General features: G+C 42.4%; 2 long non-coding RNA genes and 1 pseudogene across 3 annotated transcripts in view; 1 reads left to right on the top strand and 2 right to left on the bottom strand.

The window, feature by feature from the left end:
- Nucleotides 1-4,719, bottom strand: part of LOC144234462 (uncharacterized) — a 44,303-nt gene extending 39,584 nt beyond the window's left edge. Inside the window, exon 1 of the long non-coding RNA XR_013335960.1 lies at nt 4,261-4,719. This is a non-coding gene — a long non-coding RNA (uncharacterized LOC144234462). The remainder of the gene's footprint in view (nt 1-4,260) is intronic.
- LOC144234461 (uncharacterized) overlaps nt 1,232-23,477 on the top strand; it is a 133,209-nt gene continuing 110,963 nt past the window's right edge. For both annotated transcript variants that reach the window (XR_013335958.1, XR_013335959.1), the window contains exons 1-2: nt 1,232-1,495; nt 6,378-6,497. This is a non-coding gene — a long non-coding RNA (uncharacterized LOC144234461). The remainder of the gene's footprint in view (nt 1,496-6,377; nt 6,498-23,477) is intronic.
- On the bottom strand, nt 14,064-19,616 carry LOC144234513 (peptidyl-prolyl cis-trans isomerase A pseudogene; annotated as a pseudogene).

Raw genomic sequence — 23,477 nt, 5'->3', positions numbered from 1 at the left:
ACTTTCCTTGGAATTTTGGCCTCACCATCCTCTTCCCCAATTTCAAAGTACTTCCAATCCAAAGGAGAGAGAGAAAGAGAGAGACAGGACTTCCCTCACCTTGTTCATGCCCTGAGACTCACCTCTTGGAAGGATACTTGATTGTCAGATGACCTAGTCCTGTTAGAGAAGGCAGATCGCCCCCTTCCTCTCAGGATGAGATCTGCCCCACACTTCAGTTAGCTGTGTAGCACACGTGCCGAGACCAGGAATCCCACCCCTGTAGCTCCAGTTTTCTCCAACACCAAGAATAGAAAGCAAGTCTGTGTTCATCTCTTGAAACAGCCTGGTGTTGGTGCTTATTGACTATAAATGTTTTTTTTAATTAATGTTTATTTATTTTTGAGAGAGAGAAGGCAAGCAGAGAAGGGGAAAAGAAAGAGGGAGACACAGAATCTGAAACAGGTTCCAGACTCTGAGCTGTCAGCACAGCCCCACGTGGGGCTTGAACTCACGAACTGCAAGATCATGACCCAAGCTGGAGTTGGACGCTTAAATGACTGAGCTACCCAGACACCCCTCTTTTCTTTTTCTTTTTAAACATGAGGCCAGATCCACCAAGTCAGATGTTATATTATCTTTCTTTTAAAAAAAAAAAAGCTTATTTGAGAGAGAGAGACAGAGAGCACCAGAGAGAAAGTGGGGGAGGGGCATAGAGAGGGAGGGAAAGAATACTGAGCAGGCTCCTTACTGTCAGTGCAGAGCCCTACTCAGGGTTCAATTGTACATACCATGAGATCATGACCTGTGCCAAAATCAAGAGCCTGACACTTAACCAACAGAGCCACCCAGGTACCCCATAAATAACTGTTTAGGTGAGAATCCGTCTCAAGAAAGCCACATTTTGCAAGCACTGGACAATCTACCTTTTAGTGTGAAGAATGTAACAATTCAGGGATACACTTTGCTAAAACATCCCATTTACACTGCTATGTAGTTTATGCCTTGAGTTCCTGGTGTGCAATGGACACACAGGAGGGCCAGGGGCAACAGGTGTGGCCATGGAAGGTCTGTTTCTTGACAGAACTTGGCTAAGTTTCCCTTGAGGGTGCGATCCATACCCTCATACAGGGTTGTCTCCCTTCTGTGTCCTTTGCAGTGTAGAACTATAACTTCTCTTCAAAACCAGACAGCCACGAGGAGTTTTAGTATTTCCTCTTTGTTTTGATGGTCTTTCCCATTGAGGTGAGAAGGCCCCTCTCTTCGTAGATTTTCCTATTTATGTATAGCAAAGGTGTAGGTTGATTCATTTGTCTAAGCTAATGGCGAGGGCTTGGATTAAGGCATGTCACTGCATACCCTGCCTTCTGAATGCCCTCTGTGATGAAACTGCTACCATTATTGAAAAAGGTGAGGTCAGGGTTCTGTAGGGCCTGGTTACGCAGGTATGGGCAGTTTGCGAATGCTTTCTCGGTCACCTCAGAACAGTCATGATCTGGTTTCTCTTCCTCAGAAGGTAGGAAAGATGTGGGGTTCAACGTCTGCCCTGTTTTAAGAGTGACCCATGGATTCTCGCAGAGGAGCCCCTGGTATTGTGCTAGCCGAGAGCTGGAGAGGCCTAAGAGACAGAGGGACCTTGACATTTAGTTCTTGTCCCAGGGTGAGCTTATCTGCCTCCTTAAGGAGCAGAACTGTGGTTGCTAGTGCCCTAAGGCATGGTGGCCATCCTGCCACCCCTGGGTTCAACATCTTTAACAGGGACATTACTGGCCGTTGCCATGGGCCAACTGTCTATGTGAGAACCCCGAGGGTGACCAAGAGGTTATAGAGGGGTCTTGCTATTGCTGAGAATCTGGGAATCCAGATTCGGCAGAATCTCTCAGCCCCGAGGAATTCTTGTAGCTTCCTCTTAGTTTGGGGCTGAGATAGGGAGGGGATGACCCTTCTCTCTGGCCCTAGTGCTTTTTCCTTGGGTGACGAGAAAGCCTAAGCATCTGCTGTACTTTTCCTCAGCTTTGAGGCCTGTAAGCAGTCCACCATGAACACAGACCTATTATTACTGTAGATTGTGGTTGGTAAGCCTAACCGGGGGACAATTTCTTCTTTGAACTCCTGGTGGGGATGGTGGCTCAGATAAGGGAGGGAGCTGTATTTACCTCCTTATTAGCTGCTATCTTGGCTGCTTTGTCTGCTAGACAATTTCCTCAGCAGGCTTGCTGTTGGCAGATGTGTCTTTTTTTTTTTTCATGAGACCCCATTCTCAACAGGAGTTGGAGGAGGGCCCTTGTGCCTTCTGCACAATTCTCTTGGGTATTGCTGGCAAGGAGGAGGCCATCCACATGCTGGACAAGGGTGCAGTATGTGGCCTCCCTTGGAAAGCCTGCAAGGTTTCTGGCCAGTGCCTCCCCAAAGAGGGCAGGCGAGATTTTTTTGATGCCTGTGTCTGGTTCGGTCCACTCAAATGCAAACAAGGTTTGGCTCTGGGGGACCAAGTGGAGACAGAAGGCATAAACGAGCTGGCAGAGACTGGGATCTGACTGAGGAGGGTATACAGGTTTGGACCACTGGGTACAAGGCTTGAACTGGTTGGTACCCGGCTCCTGACTTGACTGGCAAGTGCAGGGTATTCCAGGGTGTTTGGCATTCAACCAGAATGCTTGCTTTTTTGGATGCCTGCCCTTGACTCTTGTGGAGGTGGTATTGCTGCTGTCTCTGCGGTTGAGCCCCTGGGATTAACTCTACAATGACAGGGGCCCGATTGTGGGCAAGCCCGAGGGGTTGCCCTCGGCCCACACAGTGGGGAAGGCAGTCCTGAATTCAGGTGGGCCACTCAGTTACGCTTGGGCACCGCATAGCCTCCACTTAGATCCAACTGGGGGCTGGTATATTACATTGGCTCAAAGGTTACTTGGGTCCCCAGCTTTGAGAGTATATCTGGGTCGAGGAGAGGGATAAGGCACTCAGTAGCAGGAGAAACTCATGCCTTACCATGTGGCCCCTGAATTCATATAAAAGTCATAATTGGGCCCCCTGCTTTTATTTTGACCGTGGGTTCATGGGGGCCAGGAAGAAATGAGCCTGGTCCCCCTCAATCTAAATCTATTCTTGCTAGGCCTATGAGGTCTTTTTTGCAGGGTTCTTGTGCATAATGGCTGGGTTTCTGGGACTTTCCCTGATTTATTCTTTTAATGTCTTCTCCTTGCAGTAGGTTCACTGACCCCTTGCTAAGGAGGTTCTAGGCCTCCTCCATTTTGGTGGCTGGACCTTCCCCATACTTTTGTCGTGGCTCTTTTGTGCCTCAGGGTCAAATGCAGTGTAACCCTCGCATAGCCTCTCATAATAATCCCTGCTGGATTCCCTTTGCTGCTGGGCATATTCATGGGCTTCTTAGCCCCTGCTCGGATCTCCACAGGAGAGCCTCTTGGTACGGTGGCTGTGGACCGGCATCTGGAGAGGGCCTGCACCTGGCCAAGGGCGCAATCTGGGTACTGGTACAGGGGAGAGAGGATCTGCCAAGTCTGGAGGTGCTGAGATCGATGGTGGCAGAGTATTAGGAACCAGGGGCTTCATACGGTAGGGGCAAGATTGATGCTTCCTCCAGATCACCGGCGAGACTTTGCGGATGTCGGGACTTCTGTTGACCTTCCTTGGGCCACTTTGTCGAGGCGACTAAGTCCCTGGCCTGTCCCTGTTTATTGCAGGCAAATCTCACCCAAGTGGGAAGGGTTGGCAATCTCTAACCAGGAGTCGACATACAGGAACTGATAGGGTAATCTGGGGCTCTGGCGACAACATGCCAGACACGGCAGACAGGTGGGGCAACTAAGGTTCCCTCCGAGGGCCATCCTACACCAAAAGTGGGCCATTCTAACCCACATAGGGACCTTAATTTGCCTGGGGTCATCTTAATTTTACAGTCTCCTGAAAACCCCTTCTTTGCTCAGCCCCAACCCCATAATGTTCCTGTGAGGCGAAGTCGTGAAGACAAGCAGGGGGTAGGGGTGCCCCCTCTAATGAGGAGACCAGTCAGATGCCCATCTGGCCGTGTCCTGAGGGAACTTAGGTGACACTTAGCCGGAGCGGTCTCAACTTTGTGACTTAATGATCAGAAACTATTCTGATGCTGCCATAGACTATATGCCATTCACCACAAAATCACAGATGAGCCCACTCAGACTCCACAGACTTTTGGGGACCTTAAGGGTGCCCACCTGTGCAGCCACAGAACTGAACTCTGCAGGCAAGCCAGGCAGAGTCGCACATTCACACTCACATACGCACCTGAGGTTATTACATTTCCTCCCACAGAATTTCTACCTGTGAGACCAGTGAGGTCGCCGGGGCGTGATCAGCTCCCTCTTCCACCATGATGGGTGGGCCGGACAGGACAGGGCAGATTTAGGGCCCAGGCCTTACTGGTTTCCGACGTGGGTTCCGGGTCCTCATTTGCCAAGTCTCCTCGCATCTGGGGGTAACGGCGGAGCAGGCCCAGCCAGGGCCACTAAGCTGGAGACTGCCGAAATTCAGGCAAGGTGCACCTTCTCCTTTGCGATTCCTCCTTGCGTCACCGCCTCGCCGGTTTCCCCTAAACTGTGGCAACAACGGGCCGGCGCGGTTGGGTTTCCTGGTCAGGGAACCAAATGTCAGGGAAAGTGGTTTGGATCACCCGGAGGAAGAACCAAGCGGCAGCCTCGGTGGGCTCAGAGATCGTTCTCCAGAGGTCTGAGCCCCGAGGATAAGCGGCGGGAACAATTTTATAGTCTGTTACTTCCGGATTCCTCATTAATATGCGGGCGCGACAAGCAGGGTGGGAAGAAGAACCCGGAAGGAGAGTCTTCAGTCAGGGACAGGAATTTTCCCTATCAGTCCTGTCAGCCATCTTATAACAGGTTTTCCCCTATCAATATTTAGGAGGAGTTAAACCACTCACGCATCCTCCGAGTGTCCTCATTCATNTTTATTAATTAATTTATTTTTATTTTTTAAATTATTTTCTTAGAGACTATTCTCACTACTCATATCTACTATTTGCTATCTGCTCAGGACACCCTTCCCTCTTCTGCATCACCCTGGTCCCCACCACGCTCCCTCCCGACTACTGCAGTTGAGTGATGACTAACTACTAAGCACATGGAGTTTGGGCTTACACTGCCTGGGTTCAGATCTGGTCTGCCACATCTCTGTCTAGACTTGGGCAAATTATTTTACTTCAGGAAGCCTCAGTTTACTAATGTATAAATGAGAGATAATATTAGTATGAGGATTTAATTAGATAATGAAAAAGTATTTGTAACACTTATGATACATCATAAGTATTAGCCTAAAAATTCCATGAAGCCAAAGACCTTTCCTGTCTTGTCACCCACTCCATTCTGGTGCCACCACAACATAATGTATGGTGGCCAAGGAGTGCTCAGTACAATTTCATCTTTGCAAACTTTCAAGAGTATGGCAAATTGTATTATTGTTAAAAAATGTTTCTGCCAATCGCTTTGTTTGGAGGGAGGGGTAAAGGTATCAGGATTGGCTGTGTGAGTTGCTTTGGTTAATCAAATGGGAATGGGAATGTCCTGTAACATATCCAGCAGAGGCTATAAGGACTTGCATGCAGTTTTCTTTTTCTTTCTTTCTTTCTTTCTTTCTTTCTTTCTTTCTTTCTTTCTTTCTTTCTTTCTTTCTTTCTTTCTTGTTACCATTGATTGTGGGTGTAGGGGGTGGAGAGAGGGAGAACACTTAACATTTACTCTCTTAGCAACTTTCAAGTATATAATACAGTATTGTTAGCTATAGTCAGATCCCCAGAACATATTCATCTTATAACTGAAAATCTGTATCCTTCAACCAACATGCCTCCCTTTCCTCCTCCTAGCTCCTGCCAACCTAGCTCTTATTGCTACAAGTTCCACTTTTTAAGATTCCATATATGAGGGAGATCATACAGGGTTTGTCTTTCTCCGTCTTATTTCACTTGGCATCATGTCCTTCAAGTTTACCCATGGTGCAAATCACATGTGGTTTTCTAACTTCTCTCTCCCTTTGTCAAAAGACCTGCAATGTTCCAGGTAGAAAGAAGGTGCACTATTAGTAGGTCCTAGAGTAAAGTCAAGTGGAACTGAACTGGTGTTTAACTGTATCAGCCATGGAGAAAGAATAAGCGAGAAATAACCATTCCCTTGTTCTAAACCCCTAAAATTCTGGGATGGCTTGCCACTCTTCTTTATCCAGGTTGATCACTCAGGACACATGCATAAATATGTTGCTCTCAGTCAGCTACAGAATAGAAGCATAATGTCCTTAGCATGACTTACAAGGACCTTTACCAAAATTAGTCCAAAGATCAGCTCCTCAATCTACTTCTCCTTCAGTCTGTCTTGAGACACTCTGTTTAATCCACACAGGATTTTTTAACATCTGAACATCACCTTGGAGGCCTGTTTCCACCTCTCTCAGATCCTGTCTGTCGTTGGCACCTGACTTAAGGAGACAAAACAAGATCTTCTGACTCCAGTGAGTTTAAGGTAGGATTTAGAGCTGATTATTAAATGGTTTGCAGAATCACTGGAAGGACTAAGGGAACTAACCAGTGGAATTTCCAAGGAAGAAAGTCAGAGCACAGAACCGGCTGACAAGTCAGCTTCTGTTTGCTCCACAAGCACAAAACTGCCTTTCCCACGTGGAGGTGGCCCCTCCAGCTGCCTGCCACTCCACCATGCCTTTTCTGTTACAGCTCGACCCAATTCCATACCTGAATCTCTCATAAATGCATGTGTCTGGCAAAGTCCAAATCACACACACAACCACCAGATGCAAGGTCATTTGAGAAGTATCTTTTTTTAAAGCTTATTTATTTATTTTGCGAGAGAAAGAGTGGGGGAGGGGCAGAAAGAGAGGAAGAGAGAGAATCCCAAGTAGGCTCTGCAGTGTCCACAGAGAGCCTGACAAACATGAGATTCGAACTCATGAACCTCGAGAGCATGGCCTGAGCTGAAATCAAGAGTCAGATGCTTAACCGATTGAGCCACCCAGGTACCCTGAGAAATGTTTTTAACCTCTAGGCCTGCAATCCAGGAAGGCATCCTAGAAAGAGACTGGAATAAATGCTGATAATATCATTCCATACTCTCCAATGCATAGTTTATTAATTTCTATAGTGCTTTACCCTCGTTATGGACTGAATGCTGTGCCCCTCCCCATGCATGTATCAAGCCCCAACCATTAATGTGATGGTATTCGGAGGTGGAACATTTGAGAGGTGATTACATTTAGATGAGGGCATGAGGGTGTGGCTCTATGATGGGATTAGTAACAAGAGGAAGAGACCAGACCACCAGCTGTTTCTCTCCCCCTACCCCTCCCACCTTCCTCCTGTCCTTTTTCCCTCCCCCTTCCCTTCTTCCTCCCTCTCTCCCTCCTCTAAGGATACAATGAGAAGGTAGCCATCTGCCAGTCAGGAAGAGAACTCTTACCAAGAACTGAATTGGCTGACACCTTGATCTTGGACTTAACAAACCTCCAGAACTGTCAGAAGTAAATGTCTACTGTTTAAGCGCCCTCCCCCTCTAAGATTGTTATAGTAGCTCAGGCTACGATGACCCTCATTGAAGAACCTTCATGCATCTTGTTTCCTGAAGACCCCTTGAGAAGTAGAGAACGTGAATCATCATCCCCATCTCTGTGATGAAAAATTCAAGACTCAGGCAAGTCACATGGTGAAACCAAGACCAAAACTCAGGTTTGTTAGATGCTAGTCCAGCGCCCCTCCCAATATGCCCAGGAATCTCAATTTTTCTAAGTCTTAGGCCCCGAAAACTTAAAAATTGAGGGTGACAACTGCAGCTGCTGCTGTTTCTCTGCATAAGGCGCATTATCAGCGATGGTACTGGAGGGCTCCCCGAGGAAGAGCCCGCCCTCCAACAGGGTGGGAGAGTCAGCTGCTGGGAAAATAATTAATCCTCAGTCCTCTGATTCCTATTAGGATAGTGTCTCTCTCATTTTTTATCTTTAAATGAAGTGAAGTGGGCGCTATCAGAAAAGTGGTGCTTCCTCCTTGACTTGTTGGGAAGTTGGGGGGGGAAGCAAAAATATTTTCCACATTTTGATTTTCACTGGAAATTTTCACCGGAAGAGATAAATCTTTGTGGGCCACTCATAAGCCTAGAAAATCCTATTTGCTGTTATACAAATCTAACCAGAAAAGAGAATTATTGATTTTCTTAGAAAATAATGAAAAGCCATTAACGCATTTATGCCTACATGCCTTTAGAATTTCAGCGTGAGAATGTTTTTGTAATGTTTTCAGTAGCATTTCCTAGGCCAAAGAAGAAATACATTTTATTTTATTTTATTTTATTTTATTTTATTTATTTATTTTTTTTTTAAGAAATACATTTTAAAACTCAGGAGTCTGAAATATTCATTTTGTAGCCTGTACATCTATAAATTATTTTATTTTATTTTATTTTATTTTAAATATTTTGTTTATTTCTGAGAGAGAGAGACAGCATGAGCAGGGGAGGATCAGAGTGAGAGGGAGATACAGAATCTGAAACAGGCTTCAGGCTCTGAGCTGGCAGTCAGCACAGAGCCCGATGAGGGGCTCGAACCCACGAACCATGAGATCATGACCTGAGCCAAAGTCAGACACTTAACCAACTGAGCCACCCAGGCGCCCCTAAATGTAGAAATTATTGAATCCTAGAAAGTTTGAGCCAGACGAAATCTCAGAAATGGTCGGCCTAGTGGAATTTAACCAAATTTAAAGCAAGTAAATTCTTAGTTCAAATAAGATTTTGTGGAGAAATCCCAACCAGATAAGACAAAAACTGTTCTGAAAAAAGTGGGGCTAATGGCCAAGTCTGACTCATGTGGCCACTTCTCACAGTGCTCCCACTCATATGTCTCTAAGGAAACCCAGGCTTCAAACAACCCAGTTTCAAGGGCAAAAGTATGGTCCAGCTTGAGGCCATATACATAGTACCGGCACTGGAACTTGAACCTACCTCTTCTGATTTTTGTTCTTTCCTTGAAAAATCCCTGGGACAACATTTTCTTTAGTAACTTTTGCAGATCTCCCTTTGCCCTTTTTCCAAGCACACACCCACTTCTCACTGAAGCTTGAGGTTCAGCCATTTTTGCTAGTAGATCTGCTAGGATTCCTCTGCTCGTATGGGTCTTGCAGTCTTGCATTCCAAACCCATCCACTGTGCAAGGTACTCTGGATGCACTGGAGACAATTGTTCCTGACTTAAAGGGGTGGTGTGACAGTGGGTTGTTAAAAGGGGAAACCCAGAGATAAGAGGAATGAAAAGATAAAGATGTGGTCTTCACAGCAAATTCTAATTAATCTTGGACAACTCTTGAGACATGATTTTTGTGCTTCTAGGGTCTGGATATTTAAAGGCATAGAGCCAGAAAAAACCATCCCGTCTCTATTCTAGTCCTTTCTGCCTTCTCCACCCAAGCACAGCTCCAAATTCTTCAAGGCAATGGCAGTGGCATTTATTTGCATAAAAATTAAGTTAACTGATAGAATTTTCTCAAACTAAAGTTTATCTCCCAAAGTATTTCTTAACCTTTGGTGTCTACTACTGCTTGTCTGTCACTGAGAGCTAACAGATGGCAAAATTAATGAACATATAGCAAAGGAAGATTTATGCAAAACATAGAAGCAACTGATCCTGCTCAGGTTAGCAGCTTGTTTCTTTGCGACCCAAGGGATCATGGCTTTATGCTACATCCATCCGTACAGTATAGGCTGTCCTATGTTTGGCAAGGATTATTGTTAAAAATTCATATCATAATAAGAATATCAATTTTTGATATTCTGCATCATTGCCCAGAAGCTGGTAATAGTGGTAGTGTCTGAAAAGATAATAGGTGTTTGAATAAGAGGTAAGAGAGTGACTTTTCTTTGCATATGCTTTTTTATATGTAGAAATGTTTACCATGTGTGTCTTTTCAGTTTTCAAATAAATTAAAATTGAGATATATATGCTTTAAACACTCTGATGCTGAGGTCTCACCTCACAGATTCTGAACATGACCTGGGCAGTGAAGTTTTTTAAAACCTCCCAGGTAGTTAGAACATGCAGCCAAGATCAAGAGCCACTGCACTAAGCTATTACCAGAAACTCTTTTACTATCATATACTGGTAATTGTAAATTATTTAAAGCAGGCATTCATAAATTTTTTTTGAGCAAGGAAGGTCTCCTTTGATGTCAACAGTTTTCACAGTCTCTCACACCAGAGTTGACATATTTTTGGTATGTGCTTATTGCTAACAGATCAAATGTCCAAAGTTGCTAAGAATTAATTTAAATAAAATTGACATACATTTGAAAAATAGTAGTAGGTATATAAATATAGGTGAGAAGAAATGCCAGTAGTCTTTGCAGGTAATTCTACATTCTTATATCTTCTTATCTAAGACTTGTGTATCTACGTGTATGAGTCACCTTGCAAAATCCATAGTTCCTTAGAAGTCCATAGTCCATAAAGCAGGAATCATTGGAGTTAAGTATCACTTTTCCTGGACAAGACTATATGGAGACATTTTGACCTCTTGGGCAGGAAACAGCAAATAGCAAGTGTTTCCACTGTATTGACTTGAGATCTGCTTGTTTTTTCTTATTGCTTTGTTCAAATTTCTACCCAGGTCCCAGTATTCCCTAGAATACAAACTGTGCCCTGCAATTCTATTTACAACCTTTGCTTAAATATGCACCAGACTTTCCTGGGAAGTTTTCGGGGCCCATTTGTTTTGCTTGGAATGACAGTGGACAAAGCACAAGCCGTCTTATCCTCCTCGACCATGATGATGCCCCTGCTAAAACTAGCTTTTCGTGAAAATCCCTCTTTGAACCCTTTGTTAACATTGTGAGGTAACTAGTCCTTTACCTATTTGAACCCAGCCTGACTTTTCTCTTTAAAGTTATCTTGGCTCCCTTGTATTGGATGTCAACAGAAAGGCCCTGTGAGGATTTTTAAGGGCTATCAGCTGCTTTTGGGAGCCCAGGGAACCTTTGGACCTCCTCCATAACGTGGCAGTATGAATGTGAGAGCTTTATTAGAAGCTCATTAAAAGTAGAAAAATTGCCAATCCTGAATGCTCCATGCTATGTTACTCCCAATTTTGCGGTCATCAATTATATTTACTCTTTTACACTTCCAGCCAACCATCAAGTTTCAGTCAACCCAAATTAACATATGCTAATCTAAGAACAGCTTGATATATTGGATTTTCTTAGATATATTACCATACCATGCTTCTTGGCATGATTTTTACTAAGCCTTACACATTTTCTTGTCAGTTCTGAAAACTATGGATTGTTTTTTCTTCCCTTGTGCGTATCCTACTCTACCTTAAAGTTAAAAATCATTAAAGAAACAGAAAAGCATTTCACCCCTTGAATGTGCAATATATACATAGTTCCCAAGTTCTACCCATTTTGCAAGTGAGCAAGATTTAAGCCATCAATCAACCTGCAGTAACTTATTTAATTATATTTTAAAGGCATATGAGGTAATAGTAGTAGCTGAAAAGAAACCTAAATAGGCACATCACAGTTAACTAATAGTGCCAAAGGGTTCACCAGAATTTGCTTCTAAGTCCTCAAGAAGAATGGCTTATTCTTTTGTCGATTTTCTGCTTTGGCTGTTCCTCAGTCATTCCTATGATATTGTTTTATAATGAAGTGTTTCCTCTTTCTTTCTTTATAGTCTTTTTTATATAATCATAAAAGTAATACATGTTTATTATGGGAGAAAAGATGTGTTTTTAAAACAAGCCTTAAAATCTCCACTGTAATTTACTATCCAGAGATAAGCATTAACATTTGGTTGCATTTCCTTTGCTTTTTTCTGTGTAAATGTGTGTGTGTCTGTGTGTGTGTGTTTATACGTACATACACACAAATGTATAAACATAATAGGAACATATAGTATGCGTGTACATTTTGGTGTTCTGCTTTCTCTCTTAAAATTTGTTATTAGCATTTGTTTCCCAACACCCATGTCTCCTATTCTCACGTTGATTCCCCCAGTTCCCAGTCTCATTTCCTACCAGCCTCCCCACTCTTGTTTTCTCAGTCCTCACCTTGCTACCCTCCCTTAATCTATTCTCAGCGCCATAGCCAAAGGCATTTCTCTCCTGTGTGGTATTAATCATTTTACTCCTTTATTTTAATATTTTTTAAATGTTTGTTTACTGAGAGAGAGAAAGAGGGAGAGAGAGAGAGCGAGAGAGCGAGAGCGCAAGCTGGGGAGGGGCAGGGAGAGAAGAGAGAGAATCCCAAGTAGGCTCTGCATTGTCAGCACAGAGCCTGACACAGGGCTCCATCTCACGAAACATGAGACCAAGACCTGAGTCGAAACTAAGAGTTGGACACTTAACTGACTGAGCCACCCAGGTGCTCCTCCCCTATTTTAAAGCCTTTGACATGTTGCTTCTTTGCTCACAGGGTAAACCCAAGTTCCCTTTAGTTGCCTGCATGACCTTCAGCTCCTTGCCCAGGCCTATCTTTCAGTCACAGCTGGTTGCTTTCTCCTTTCATATATTTTGTCTGGTTACAGCGTTTCTCAAGGTATGGCCCACAAGCCACATGTTTTGGTCTTACAGAGCAACTTTTAAATAATGCATCTAGGGTCACACACTAGGTGCCTTGAATCAGAAGCTCTAGATGTCACTCTATTTTTAATAAGTTCTCCGAGTAATTTTTGAATACCCTACATCATGGAAACTTCTTTTCTAAGACTCCCCAATAGAAAAAATTAAAATCAATTGTTTAAAGGCATTTCTCATCCATTCTTTACCTCATTTGATCCTCCTTGCATTGCTCTGAAGTTGGTTTTATTATCATTCTACTCATTCCACAGATGAGGAAACATACGGATGAATCAAAGACATTAAGAGATTTGTCCAATCCACATAACCAGTAAGATCTGCAGATAACCTTCAAGTCTGCTTTTTCCAACTCCACATTCTGGGAGCTTTCCACTATAAATCACCAGCTTCCCACTTTGGCCTGTAAGGAGGGAGACTTTGTTCTATGTACCTTTAGTAAATGTATTCATCCTTCAAGACTGTGGTAGGCATCATAGGTGTTCTCAGCATAGTCCCAAATGCCATCTTTCCAGTACACGTGGGTTGTCAGACTTCTACTGCAAACACCTAAGAGTCTCTGTTTAACATCTTTCTCTTGACCCAAGCAAGAGGCAGACTTAAATGCCAGGGAGTCAGAGCCCTTAGGAGCTAATGGCAGATGGGAGCTACAGCTACACCACTTGGGGTGGGGTGAGGGAATTTTGAGATATGTTGCATAGAGCCCCAGAGACCTTCAAGTTCTTCAAGTGACACACTGCTTCACAAAGCTTCCTTTTATCCCCTCCCTTCCCTCTCCCTCTCACGTTCTCATTCTCCCCTGGTATTTTCTGGGGATCCCCTACCAAGGAAACTTCTTGAACTAGCATATATCTCAGGGTCTGCTTCAGGAACCCAACTTTAGACAAAGCCCCTGATTAAACATGGCTTTTGAATTTCAAGAGACAGAACACAAATCACACAACGACAACAGCATAAACTAATGCACACATAGCTGAGAAGTGCAGATACAGACCGAGCTACTGATACAGTCAGACGCACATGTACAAAGGATGCTAACCTTTCTGTGGCTTTCTTTCTGCCTCTTCACCTCTCTCCTTTCCCTGACATCTCCCTGCTTTGTTTTTCTTCATATGGCTTTATTCTCAGAAAGTATTCTGTGCTGAAACATGTTGTAACCTGAAGCAAAAGGAAAAGTATGCCCCCTTCATTTATCCGTATTTTTATATATTTTAATGTCTATGTTTTTTCCAGAAATAGATTTTTATCTTTTGTTATCATTGTTTAGTTTTTATTTCATAATCACAAACTTAACTCTGCAGTCCAGCTAGATTTGGAGGGGAGTTAGGAAAGTATGGAACCCATAGAGCTGCAGTAAGAGCACAGAGGTTACAGAGAAGTTCAAGCAGATAGTGGGGGAGGGGTCCTCTCCTCAGCTACAGAAGGAATGGTCTGCTGGTTAAGATAAAACCCAAGTCAAATTTATTAGATCTGTGCACAGTCAGCAATGGTGATCTTCTTGCTAGTCTTGCCATTCCTGGACCCCAGATGTTCCATGGCTTCTACACTATTCATGCCCTCTTTCACCTTGCAAAAGACCACATGGTTACCATCCAACCACTCAGTCTCAGAAGTGCAGATGAAAAACTGGAAATTGTTTATGTTAGGTCCTGCATTTGCCATGAACAAGATGCCTGGACCCGTGTGCTTCAAGATGAAATTTTCATCATCTAATTTCTCCCTGTAAATGGACTTACCGCCAGTGCCATTATGGCATGTGAAGTCACTAGCCTGGCACAGAAATCTTGGAATGATCCTGTGAAAGCAGGAAAAGTTATAACCAAATCCTTTCTCCTCCATGCTCAGAGCATAAGAGTTCTCTGCTGTCTTTGGAACTTTGTCTGCAAACAGCTTGAAGGATATGTGGCCCAAGGGCTTGGAATCCATGGTGATGTCAAAGAACACGATTGGGTTGACCATGGCTGGGTGGCACTGGTGGCTCTGTGGTATCTGCAAGGTCCAGAATTAGATTTTTAAAATATTATTGATGAGCCTGCTTCCATTACAGTTAGATTATAATAAGTTATTTTTAGTGTAAATAAAATATTTATATTTAAAATAATATTTTAAATTTTAATACACATACTTTTCAATTTTTTCAATATTTTTTCAACTGCTTTAATATTCTGAGACATACTAGTCATTAAAAAATAGATAAAAACATAGATATAGGGGGCACATTTTTCCTTTTACCTCAAGCTCCAATAGAGCTCAATATGACATTGTCTTCATTTAAATTTTTGATATTCTGTTTGTCATAGGTTATTTTATTTATTTAGTTTTTGGAGAGTTCAGGCAGGGGAGAGGCAGACAGAGGAGGACAGAGGATCTGAAGTAGGTTTTGTGCTGACAGGCCAACAATAGTGAGCCTGATGTGGGGCTCAAACTCATGAACTGTGAGATCATGACCTGAGCAGAAGTAGGATGTTCAACCAACTGAGACACCCAGGTGTCCCTGCCATAGATTATTTTAATTAATGTTATTATTTAATCTGTAAATTTAAATATTGTCTATCTCTATTTCTGAGTCTTTTTGGTACATCCTCAAATTTTGCAAACTGGTGTAACCACTGTGGAAAACAGTGTGGAGATTCCTCAAAAAGTTAAAAATAGAACTACTCTACCATCCAGTAAATTGCACTACTGAGTATTTACCCCCAAAGTACCAAAACACTAATTCAAAGGGATATATGCACCCCTATGTTAATAGCAGCATTATTTACAATAGCAAAATTATGGAAAGAGCCTAAGTAATGGGTAGGTGAATGGGTAAAGAAGGTATATAAAAAGGAAGGAAATCTTGCCATTTGTAACAACGTGGATAGAGTTAAGAGAGTATTATGCTAAGTGAAATAAGTCAGTCAGAGAAAGATAAATACCATATGATTTTACTCATATGTGGACTTTAAGAAACAAAACAATGAGCAAAGAAAAAAGAGCAAGAGAGACAAACCAAGAAATAAACTCTTTTTAAAAAAAATTTAATGTTTATTTATTTATTTTGTGTGTGTGTGTGTTTGCAGAACCACTTTTATTTTGTAAAATAACAAGAATTTAACAACCAGTAAACACCAGAAAAAAAAGAACATATAAGAGCCCTTTTCCTCATTTGGCTCAACAACCCTCCCAGACCTTTTTCTTCTTCATGGTGCTATCAATCCAGAAACTTGAGATAAAATTTACAAAGGCACTGGTACCCTGTTTAACTTAAAGATCTAGCAGTGAGTACCTCTAAAAAATGTTTATTTATTTTTGAGAGACAGAGAGAGAGAATGCTAGCAGAGGAGTAGCAAAACGACAAAGGGAGACACAGAGTCCAAAGCAGGCTTCAGACTTTGAGCTGTCAGCATGGAGCGTGACACAGGGCTTGAACCCACAAACCATGAGATCATGACCTGAGCTGAAGTCTGAGGCTTAACTGACTGAGCCACCCAGGTGGCACAAGAAATAGATTCCAAAGTACAGAGAGAACCAACTGGTGGTTACCAGAGGGGAGGGGTATGGGTGATGGGTGAAATAAGTGAAGGAGATTATGACTACACTAATCATGATGAGCACTGAGTAATGTATAGAATTGTTGAATCATATATTGTATACCTGAAACTAATAAAACACTGTATGTTAACTATACAGGAATTAAGGTAAAAAGTTTAAAAAAATAAAGTAAAGTAAAATAAAAATTTAAAAGTAGGTGCTCCCTGCTTATGACTGCTTCAACAGAATCAGCCACATCCCTCCAATGGCGTGATCTGTCCAACGGTTGATCCTGTTTTGATCCTAGCTGTTTTGGCCACGTGGCTAGCAGCCCAGTCCTCTGCTGACTGGGGCTGTTGTACCCTACCTGTAAGACTCTGGCTCTCAGTCTCCTCCATACTGCACTTCAAACATTTGCAGTTTATTTTATGTCAGTTTAACCTCAACAAAATTGTTTCACACACAACTTCCATCTCAGAATATTATAAAGCAGACGTCTCTCTGCTTTTCAAAGCCTTTGATACATCGTACATACTATTATCATCCCAATTTGTCCAGTTAGTATTCTCATTCTGTTTATGGCAGAATTCAACATAAAGTTAGTGTGTTATTCTTGAACGTGTGGCCCAAGAAGTCTCAGATGGGTGACTAACTCAAAATTAGGGATCATTGTTGTTCCTTACTTAAATCCTAAGAAAAGCCAGTCTCCTCCCTATATCCAAATGCTATTGCTGCCCTTTTTTTTCAGAAATAGACTCTCATAATTGGAATGCTTTTTGCTTTTGCTTCCTATTGTTTTAAAATCTCTTTGGGGCATCTGGGTGGCTCAGTCCGTTAAGCGTCCGACTTTGGCTCAGGTCATGATCTCACAGTTCGTGGGTTTGAGCCCTGCATCGGACTCTGTGCTAACAGCTAGCTCAGAGTCTAGAGCCTGTCTCTGCATTCTGTATCTCTCTCTCTCTGACCCTCCCCTGCTCACGCTGTCTCTCTCTGACTCTCAAAAATTAAAAAAAAAATTTTTAATTTAAAAAATTAAAAAAATAAATAAATAAAATTTCTTCATTTCCTGGGGTGGCTCAGTCAGTTAAGTATCTGACTTGTTAAGCGTCCCACTTCTGCTCAGGTCATGATCTCAAGGTTTGTGAGTATGAGTACCGAATCAGGCTTTATGCCGATAGCCTCAGGAGCCTACTTCGGATCCTCTGTCTTCCTCTCTCTCTGCCCCGTTCCTATTCACGTGCTCTCTCTCTCTCAAAAAATCAAATTTAAAAAATAAAAAATAAAATCACTTTATTTCCTTAGTTCTTCCTGAGAGAAGTCTAAAGTAGTGTCCCTCAAGTATTGTCCACAATGTTCACTAATCCACAACAGATATGCACAAGAAGTTGAGAAGAAGAGTATAGAAAGCATTATAACAATTTTGAAGAATAATTGTACATCTATTAAGCCTAATAATTAAAATATGAGCTTTATTTCATATATCTTTTTATTATTTTTTGCTATTTTTTTGAAGTTATAAATTATTTTAGTATAGAATATATGACTTCCCATTTGTAAAATAATTGAACTGAATATTGGCATAGAAAAATATTTATAGTTATAAAATGTTGTGGACGAAATGACACAAAGGACAAGACACACACAAAAGACAGACACAGACACAACTCCGGCCGGAGGAACAATTCTACGCAAGCCCCTCTTGCGGTTTATTTTATACCCCGGTAACTGGATACAAACTGAAATCTACAAGATGCATTCCTTTACCAATTAAGGGCAAGTAGCCAAACACATTTCAAGGACAGGGGGGAGCAAAGGGAGGAAGCGACCACAACATGTTTACTAAGAGGCCTGCCCACAACTCCAGCCTTCTCCTTACTTCTAAGGAGGGCATGTTCCCTCGTTTGCGAGCGGACCATTCAACTTGGATATTGTGTGCAGGCCTCCTGGCAGAGCACCCTGTTTGCAGGCATGCTTTGCCCAGGCAGGGAGCCCCGTGTGCAGGCACATCCCCGCGTCCCTAACCACGCTTTCTTGTGGTCACTGTCGGGCTCCCACACAAAATAAAAAGAGTAATCTTTTTTTAAAATATATTGACCTCTGAACTCTGTATAGGAAAACCTTTTTAAGAATACTATAAGAAGTAGTTTCAGTATGGGGCGTCTGGGTGACTCAGTCGGTTAAGCATCCAGCTTTGGCTCAGGTCATGATCTCACAGTTCATGAGTTGTAGCCCTGCGTCAGATCTATGCTGACAGCTCAGAGCCTGGAGCCTAATAGGGATTCATTGTCTCCCTCTCTCTCTCTACTCCTTCCCTGCTCATGCTCTGCCTCCTTCTCTCTCTAAAATAAATAAACATTTAAAAAAAGAAAGGAATAGGGGCACCTGGGTGGCTCAGTTGGTTAAGTGTCCATCTTTAGCTCAGATCATGATCTCACAGTTTGTGGGTTCGAGCCCCACATCAGGCTCTGTGCTGACAGCTCAGAGCCTGTAGCCTGCTTCGGATTCTGTGTCCCTCTCTCTCTCTGCCCTTACCCCGCTCATGCTCTATCTCTCTCTGTCTCAAAAATAAATAAAAAACATTTTAAAAAATTTTAAAAAAAGAGTAGTTTCAGTATAATAAAAAAGGTCTAGAGTTTGGCATCAGACTACAAGGTTTAATTTCTGCCTTTCTCACTTGCTAACTGATTTGGGGAAATTACCTATTCTCTGCCTTTTTAACTATTAAATAGTCATAATATAGCCATTATCATCATGAAACCTGCCATATATAGTCTAGAAATCTATGAAAATTGCTTTGAAGAAGGCCTGGCACACAGCAGGTATTCAATAAAGATGTTATCTGTTAATAATTTTTTTGAACAATTAGTCACATCAAGAGGTCAATAAAGTACCCAAATCCCTTACATTAAAATGTTTTAATTATTTATGAATATTAATTAGAAAATGACCTTTTCAGAGGCGAGGGCTATATCAAATCAATCTTTGCAACCCTAGACTCAGTGCAAGTGCTAGTGCCTGGTGGGTAATTGGCACTCAGCAAAGATGCCTGGAGCGCTCCTCTCCAGGGGGTAGGCATCCCTGGCTCCTCTCACCTTCCAATCTCAACTTTTAGTCTTTGCCTCAGAGCCTCCCTCAGAGACCCCTCTCCCCACTGGTGAACACAGCCCATCATGCCCTGTCACTCTCTGACCTACTAGCTTCTTTCCTTCCTCCCATCTCTTACCACTGTCCTCAATTCTCTTTTTCTCTATTGGCTTTCTTATTTACTATTTTTCTTCTTCCCACTAGAATATAAGGTTCATGGACTCAGGAAATTTATTTGTGTTTTTATTTGCTATTTCATCACATCAGTGCCAAGAACAGTGTTGGGAACATAGAATTTTCTATTCATTTTTAAAAATTTTATTTTAAGGCCATATCTATTCACAACCACTTGAAAATGAGAAAAACAAAACAAAATGTAAGACGTGAAACTCATCCTTTTACCACAGGTAGTTTGAGGGACACTGATTTAATGGGGCTTATCTACCTTTTCTGCACATACATAAAATAAGCCACAGGAATGTTCAGGGACTTGCCCAAAGGCTAACAAGTGGTTTTATTGGAGGACCAGCATAAACCCAGATCCCTGGATCCAGGCCTTGCGTTCTTCACTCCCTTCCTGCTGAGACTTCCTTGTCTTTAGCAGAATAATACATTGAGCATCTTAATTGTTCAAGTGTGTGAGTCCTTAAACTTGTATTGCAGGTGACCAACAGCATGCCCTTACTCTGAAACTTTTCCTTAAAACTGCAACAGATGATACATCAGAAAGTTGAGCTGAAACAAATCCCTGACTGGCGAGCAAGGCCAGGAGTTCTATTAGAACTGGATTTGCCTTGCTAAGTAAACATGCTTATTTGGTTTTAATATATTAGGCTTTGCGATTCAGAGCTAGATTAAACTGTCAATCATCCCCCCCATATTTCATATTGTTTCCTCTGGGCAGGGGCATGTGTGATGTTACACGTGTCTCGCCAATAAAACAGCCCTCTGGATTGAAATCTGTTCAGGACTTATAGCAAGATGTCAAATTAATTGTACTGAAATAATGAGTTAGCACCAAATGCTAATTAAATATTGATGAAAGTCATTCTTTCAATTATCTTCATTATGGCCCCATGTTTTATGTAGGCATTAAATGCTTGCAGTACGNCCCAAGGGGCAGATTAGAAATCAGAAGGCCCCTCTAAGTCACTACTGAGCTCTGCTAAATCATGGCTTTTTCCACTCTGGTTAACTTCTGGCAGCCTTTTCTTTTAAACACTTACCCTACCTTTTACTCTTTCCCAGACTGTAGGCGCAATGGTTGCCTCTGGCAAATATGACAGTTGCTAACATTTGTTGAGTTGTGATTCAGATGGTTCTCAGAGAGCACAGTCATTGTGCTGCCAGCATTCGAATCACCCAAATTACTATTTAACACGGATTACTATTTAACACGTAAACTCCCCAGCCCCGCACAGGTGACCCAACAAAGAAGGAGGAGGCCAAGAAGGTGGACGATACAGTTTGACAACTGATAGATGACAGCATTTCTCTTCCTGACTGTATAGTAGAATAGATCTAGGGTCTTTAACTTTATTTTTTTTTAACTTTTTTTTAATGTTTTTATTTATTTCTGAGAGAGAGAGAGAGAGAGAGAGAGACAGTGTGAACAGGGGAGGGTGACACAGAATCCGAAACAGCCTCTAGGCTCTGAGCTAGCTGTCAGCACAGATCCCAACGCGGGGCTGGAACCCACGAACCATGAGATCATGACCTGAGTCGAACTCAGATGCTTAATCGAATGAGCCACCCAGGTGCCCCTAGGGTCTTTTAAAACATAGTGACTTACCTGATTTTAGGTAGGGCCACAGCACATATGTGTATGTGTGAACATATGAGCATTAAAGACAGTATAATGGGTCCTTAAACAGTGTATATACTCTGCCATCTTTTCTGCTTGGAAGGTTTTTTCCACTTCTGTGCTTGAAAATTTCTTTCTCCATTCATTGTTAGTGATGCACNGGAATGTGAACTTACTTTGTGCTGGCTGGTCATTTTTCTGTTTTCAGATCCTTTCCTCTCAATATAATACATGTTCATGGGGAGAATCACGTGCCACCGAGATACCTTGTCACAAAGCCGTGGCAGCAGTACAGACTTGGAGTCTGGTAGCCTTGGGCACATGTGGTGAAGGCTGACTCCACCATTTGTTATTTACTGGGATTTTACATAAGTTATTTAACTTCTCTGACCCTCAGTTTCCTCATCTGTGAAGGGGAGATAATAAAATCTACTTCCAAGATTGACATGAACACCAAATAAAATAGTGTACAAGCATGTTAGGTATGTGATTAATCTCCAGCAAAGGTGTAATGCAAGGAGACTGTTATCTGAGTTATTTGTAACATGTAAAAGGGCTTGTAAGAGATTCATAGCAAATGCTCTGTAAATGTCATTTAAACAAATTAATTGGATTCTATAGCTGTTCTATATTCACTCACTGAGTCGAGGTAGAAATAGAAAAAAAAAAAAGAGCATTAGAGAGAGCTGGTTCTGTCGATGAAGGCTTCTGCATCTGTCATGGACAGCAGCATTCTGTCCTGTAGAACATGGCTTTTGTCACTCACCAGCTCACAGTCCTCCAGTGGCTTCTGATTGAATGCCAAAGTGCTCACCTTGTATGAATGAACCCTGGCCATTTGTTTAGCATCAACTCCTACTGGGCCCCCCTTGCTTACTGGCTTCCAGCCACACAGTTCTTTATGCGTCTTCTAGAACAAGCCAAGCAAAGGCCCCTCAGGGTCTTTATGATTTTGTGTCCCTTCTGGCTGGGTCCCTTTCTGCTTCATTGCATTTATGGCTGGCTTCCTCATTTCACTCAGGTCTGTGCTTAACTTTCACCTTACCAGAGAGACTTCTTGGTTACTCTACATAAAGCAGCACCCATCTCTTTTCTTTGCTCTATTCATCTTCCTAGAGTTTAGCTAGAGTACTTACTGTCTGCTTATTTTATCATCTTTCTATCCTTCTAGAAAGTAAACCCCATAACAACAGGAACTTCATGGGTTCACTCACGTATCTAGACGACTGCTTGACAGGTATGGAATGAGTTAATGACCAAAGGCTGGTGGTAAGAAGGGAAAAGTAAGTAACATTGCTGAGCACTTACTCTGCTGGGCCACGCTCTAGGCTATATAATCACTCTTTAGTATAATGTCCTTACTATTGCATGCATCTGCTCAAGACTCACAGGCAATAAATTGTTGCCAGTGCAAAGTCAAAATGTTCAAAATCACAGTTATGCTCTTTCCCCTCAGCCTGCCCTGGTCCCAGTGCAGATAGCACTGCTCAGTGAAGGCAGCAGCATCTTCCCAGTTGCTCAAATTAGAAAGCCAAGAGTTGGGGCACCTGGGTGGCTCATTCAGTTAAGCATCTGACTCTTGATTTTGGCTCAAGTCATGATCTCATGGTCCTGGGATTGAGCCCCAAGTTGGGCTCAACATGGATCTTGGAGCCTGCTTGGGTTCTCTCTGCCCCTCCCCTGCTTGTATTCTCTCTCTCTCAAAATAAATAAATAAACTTGAAGAAAAAAAAATAAGAAAGAAAGTGAAGAGACTTCCTGGAGGCACTCTCTTCCATCACTACCCATGTCAATCCATCATGGGTCTAGTGACTTTGTGTCCTAAATATCTCTCAAGTAGATCTGCTTCTCTCCATCTTTATTAACACTCTAGTCCAAGGAGTCGTTAGTTGTTACTTGGATCTTGTAGTACTTACTACCTGGTTGACTCTCTTTTCCACACTTGCTCTCTAACAGCCCATCTTCTTCAGAGACCTGAGCAATCATTACAAAATGCAAAACTGATTGTGCCCTGCTGTTCTTCCCTTGCTAAAATATTTCAATAATTTCCCATTGTCCTTAGCTTACTGAGGTCCTAAATATGGCCTACTGTGGTACCATTTTGTCCTTGCCTCCTTTCCATTGGTTTCCACCTTGCTTACTGTGTACTGGCCACTCTGACCTTGGGCCATGTTTCTGAATAATCCAGGCATCTTTCTGGCTCAAGCTGCACATTCGCATTGCCCTTCTGCCTTGGTGGCCCAGTTTTGGTTAGTTAATCTCTCATCCTTTTGGTTTCAGCTTCAATTATATTTCAGAAATATTTCCTAATCCCATCCCACAGTTTAGGGACTGATATGACCCATCAGCAAACCAGTGGCTTCTTCAACAGGGAGTTTACGACAGTTGTAACCAAGAGATTGTGAACTTATGCCTATCTTTCCTACTAGATTATAAACTTCCAGATGTAGCATTCTATGACATGTATTTTGTGGATG

Source organism: Crocuta crocuta, unplaced genomic scaffold, assembly GCF_008692635.1.
Source record: "Crocuta crocuta isolate KB4526 unplaced genomic scaffold, BGI_CrCroc_1.0 scaffold154, whole genome shotgun sequence".
Classification (NCBI taxonomy): Eukaryota; Metazoa; Chordata; class Mammalia; order Carnivora; family Hyaenidae; genus Crocuta; species Crocuta crocuta.
The sequence above is the reverse complement of the archived record's forward strand: the minus strand, read 5'-3'. Positions and strand labels throughout refer to the sequence as shown.